This window comes from Temnothorax curvispinosus, unplaced genomic scaffold (assembly GCF_003070985.1).
Source record: "Temnothorax curvispinosus isolate PA1 unplaced genomic scaffold, ASM307098v1 QBEX01008685.1, whole genome shotgun sequence".
NCBI lineage: Eukaryota > Metazoa > Arthropoda > Insecta > Hymenoptera > Formicidae > Temnothorax > Temnothorax curvispinosus.
This window is the reverse complement of record NW_020218465.1, coordinates 1511-6858: the sequence shown is the minus strand read 5'-3', so window position 1 is coordinate 6858 and position 5348 is coordinate 1511. Positions and strand designations below refer to the sequence as shown.

The following is a 5348-nucleotide window of genomic DNA, read 5'->3' as shown; positions in this document are numbered from 1 at the left end:
ATAATAAAGGTTCACCGCTGTGTCGAGGAGGCTCTCTCTTTTCGAAGTTCACCCGCTCAGTACACTTATATCACCACTCGTGCAACTACTTGAAAATAACTCGCAATCCGCTTTCAATCTCGAATCAGCTTGTGCTGTTAACTTCGTTGCTTTTCGCTATGATAGCTTCTGTGCGCGCTACCACTCACGGCACTTAACTATTTTGTAAATAATTGTACATACGTTCAGACTTTAAATATATTGTGCTTTATATTTTTGCACTTGCTGTTTTTTTTTGTGGTTGCTCAGTTACCTCGCGCTACCTCGCGCTACTGCGTGCTCTCGAACATAAATTAAAAAATTTATATTTTACTACATGTATATTATATAGGTATATCGTGTGTATAATATTTTAACAAAATATATATTATGTTACTACGTCCTAATAAAGTATACATTTATTGTTTTAGATTATCTTCTATCCATTCTTCGTTAATAGCTGATATAATTTTGTCGTTGTCCATCATTGTAATATAATTACCTTCTACATAATGAATTTGCAATTTACCTTTCGTAACCTAAAAATAAATTATATTCTTGTTACAAAATTTTTTGTTTTTTTTTTAAATTATAGTTTTATTTCAAAAATATTTAACCAAATTACAATAGATTTACCTTATGTAGACCATAATTCTTTTCAGTATAAAGGGTACTTGGAAAAGTGGGTTTTATCAACGTTATGGGTGATTTAAGACGAGGTAATGAAGAAATATCATAATCCTGTATAGCGACTATATTCTTGTAAATGGTGAAGTATATCATTTCTGATTTTCGAAGGTCAATACATTTACATCGTTCGGGAAGTAAGCATAAAATATTTTTAATTTTTCTTCTACCGTGTTACATTTATTCAACTCTAATCCAAGCTGTAAATAAAAAAATTTTGCATTTTGTATGTTTAATAATAATAAATATGTGCTAAAATAACATCTGGGTTTCATCAGTATTACAAAAGATTTATTGAATTTTCGAACAAGGGTAAAATCTGTTAATTGTTATCCTTGTTTATTTTATTAAAATTCCTAAATTTCCACATAAAAAACGTCATAAAAGAACCACAACAGAGTATTGCAATTTTTAATTACAATAATACTTTAACATAGTTTTAGTCTGTCATCAAACTATCTTCAGTGTAATAAGTTAAGATAGCATATAAAAAGCGATAAACAAGAAGATAAAAGTAAAAAACGCAATACATGTATTAATCTCATTAGTTCTTATCGCAATTTGAATCAAACGCATATTCTATTTCTCCGTGTAATAAAAGTCGAAGAGCAAAATAAGGATTATGATGCGAAGACTTATGGTGTTCTATGTAGATAGTCATATTGTAAAACTGTCACTTAATTGTGATAATGTTATACCTTCAAACAACGACAAACGAAGAACCTCATTTTATTTAAATTTGTATAAGATTAAAATCACATAAGTACATTTTACAATAAAAAATCAAAATATATTTTTTAAAATTTACAAACCGTTTCCTTGTTAATTGTAGTATACATTCCTAGTAAACCAAGTAAAACTGTATTTTGTAACTCTTCTAGTAAAACACAGTAAAAATATTAATTAACCAAAATTTTTATTTGGTCAGGAGCTCCATCTATTAGTATTAACCGTCCTGAGAAATCATTAGATTCTAATAATCTTGCTAATTTGATGGCAATTAAGGATCCAAACGAATAACCCACTATAAGAAATTTTCTTTGATCTTTCATTTTCTTCAATATATGCTAAGAAAATAAATATGAATGTTTATGTAAGCTGTAGTAATATAAAAGACTTATAATTAGATATTGCTTATATATACACTAAGAAAAAATCCAAAAAAATATTTATTAGGTGGCTTCTAATAGCATATTTACTTATTTTTTACACATATTTATTTAGAATTAGATATTTTTATTTCAATTAAATAAAAATATCTAATTCTAAATAAATATGTGTAAAAAGCAAGTAAATAATGCTATTAGAAGCCACCTAATAAATATTTTTTTGAATTAAAATATTTTTTCTCAGTGTATAAATTATTTAAAAATATTTAAAAAAATATTTTAAATAACTTTGATCTTCTTACAGGCAGCAAATAAGCGGCTGATTTTATCACTGAATGATTTTCGTCGGGAATATTAAGTACACCATGTTGCAAACTCGTTGCCGAAGATTTAATACCTAATGCTATAAACTTATATACATTTGAACATCCTTCGATTCCTGGTAAGAGAAATATATTGTCTCGATCAACCTCCTTTTTTGTAACAAGTTCTACAAGAATATCTGGAACAAAGTCTGAATTCTTCATTTTTCGAATCAACACGTCAAAATCTTCACTAATTTTGTTTGTATTGTGTGTCTTTCCTTGTTCAGTTGTATTTGTCATTTGTTTAAGTTTAGCAAAATTTAGAGTTCTAATATCTTGCGCTGTCAAGGAAATATCAAACTCTCTTTCCAACGTTTGCTTAATTTCAACTGCCATCATCGAATCCCTACCCGTGTTTATGTTCTTCAATCCTATTTTAAAATAAAGTAAGAATTATACATTTAAATAAATTCTAAGTAAATATATTAAATAGGGGACTACTTTCTACGACCTTGATTTTGACATATTATTATAGAAGTCACTCTCCTCTAAGTAACTTTCAAAAAATTTTAGCCGTTGCTTGTTATTTATTAAAAAGTTATTTTATAACAAATATAACTGAGAAATAACAGTTTGTGTCAGTACTAAGGGAAGTAAGGGAAGTTGCTGATATGTGCAGTGTACAGACAGTACACACAGTCGGAGGAGCGAGGTTACACCCCTCTCCGTAGCAAGGGTGAAGGAGGTGGACCTCGGTTTACGTGAAAAAAAAACCCAAACCGTAATAAAATGCTAGACCTCTTTTTGTCTTGTCAAGTAAGGGTAAGGTAGGATGGACCTCGCTTCGTGTGAATGGTTCTCTAAACAGCATTGTATGGTTCGTGTTTTCAACTTTCCACAAACTTCGCGAACTGAGGTCCCCCTATAATATTGCTAAAATTGCGTCAGATGTGGATGACCAATGTATGTCATTAAATATTTGTAAGAGTATAATAAGAATACGAGTAAGAACGTAAGAATTACTTACTTTTTTTACATTTATTTTTAATTTTTTAATTTTTTAATTTTTGTTCAGATATACCCCTATTACTGACTAGATTTTCGAAAAAAGCAATTATTTTTACTCCCACATATCAATTGCGGTCTAAAAATTTTGGTTAAAATTCGAGTTACAAAGTATTTTATTATTTTATTAAAAATAGGAAAGTACGTATAGGGGCCTTCTAGGACTTAATGGGTTAAGTCTATTGCGATTGTAAGAGTTTTCCAAAACATATACGTATTCTTTTAAATTCAATTTTGAGCATGAAATTTATTTTTCGAGATATTATTTATTCTAATAAATATTATACTTAGAATAACATTTTAATTTTACTTCTTTTTCATGGCATTATATTTAGTTTTTTCATCGGCTAGCTTATTTGTATATGTAAAACTGCTTACCCATAATATGAGCAACCGTTTCAGAAACATTCATTTTAATCCGCCAATTTTTACTTTTTCAGCAACAACCATACTGCTTACGATAAGTCGGTTTTGTAGCAAAAAATACTTTTAATGTATCCAAACAGGAAGATATTTGTTGTTGCAATGTACCTCCAATAACCAATTCCTTATTTTCTTTTTGCATATCTGCTACGAGTCCGACATCACCAACAGCACCCCATTGTATCGCTAAACCGTGTAATCCTTCTTCCATCCTTTTCTCACAAATTCTCTCCATTACGGAATTTGCCATTCCATAATTTGTCTGGCCTGCCTTTCCTCTTCCACATGAGACGGAAGAAAAAACGACAAAATATTCGAAGTTGTGGACATATCGTTCTCGACAATTCATCTATTTTCTTCGTCATCCATGCTTTTGATTCGAATGAATCTTCGAACGTTTGCGGTGATTGATTTTGGAATGTACAATCTTTTAAAACAACTGCAAGATTAAATATAGCGTCCACCGGTGCTCTTTCCTCAGTAAATTTTAATATATTGTAGATTCACAATTTTCATGTTTCAATGAATTATCATCGGCTATAACGATCTGCATATCTACACCATAAGTAAGATCGCCATAGCTTTACTCTTGATTGCTGATAACCTGTTCTAATTCCAGTTCGTGATGTCAAAACCAGATGTTTTGCATCTCGAAGAGTCAACCAATCCGCTAGCTCTATACCAAAAGCGCCTAGTCCACCCAAAATAACATAGCATTTATAGTCCAGGCAAAAATATTGCGGGTAAACGAGTAGTGGAGCATCCAAAGGCTCTTCCTCTTTATGAACTTTTATTATTATCTATACGAACAATCAGATACAACAATCATTAAGAACAATCATTCCTATAAGGCAACAAATTATAACTAACGTAGGTATCACCTTCTATTTCATTATTGATATGGTTTTGCATTTTATCATTAACTTTATTGCTGATTATTAATATTGCATTTTATGATTTAGTTTTACTATTGCGAGGAATAGCATTTATCTATAATTGTTGGAGATTTCACCAGCGGTATAGAGTACACCGTTTTAATGATAATGCAAAATAAATGAAGGGTACAGAGAAAAAATGACCAAAGTCCACTTTTTGTCGAAATTGATCTAATCTTGTGGCATTTTCAAAGAACTTTTATAATTCTTATTTGTTTTGATTAAGAACAGTTACAATTTATTGAAAGTAAGGCCGGAAAATCTGAATATACCACGCTGGAAAAAAATAACCATAATCTACGCTTGGGGGAAAGAATCATCAGAGTCTATAACATGTAACGTAAACACTAAATAAAGACTATGCATTCCGATATTCACTGCCACTTTTTTCAATAGCTTTCTAAGGTATTCGATTTTTTCGAAATTACTCCGAATGGACAATGATTGTTTTTCCTCTGTACTTTTTGAATATTTAATATTTTAATAAGTAATTAATATATATAAGTATAAAATAAAAATTTTTAATAATGTTCGTGGCACTGAATAAGGATAATACCAATGTTTTCAACTGAATTTTAATAGACAAATCAAATTAGTAATGTCCTCGGTAAGAATGCTTGCGCACTTGTGAGCAAAAATCAAATCAACTCTGCTTACAGTCATTGTTTTATATGTAATATATTTGTTTGATGTAATCAACTATTTACGCTCTGTATTAAAGACAAAAATATTGTGGGTAAGCGAGTAGTGGAGCATCCAAAGGCTCTTCTTTAAAGTAATACACCTTAGTGTTCGATTGAGATTAC

The 5348-nt window shown here is 30.0% G+C and overlaps 1 pseudogene; it reads right to left on the bottom strand.

Moving 5' to 3' along the window:
- Window positions 1-797: 797 nt before the first annotated feature.
- LOC112458102 overlaps window positions 798-5348 on the bottom strand; it is a 5429-nt pseudogene continuing 878 nt past the window's right edge.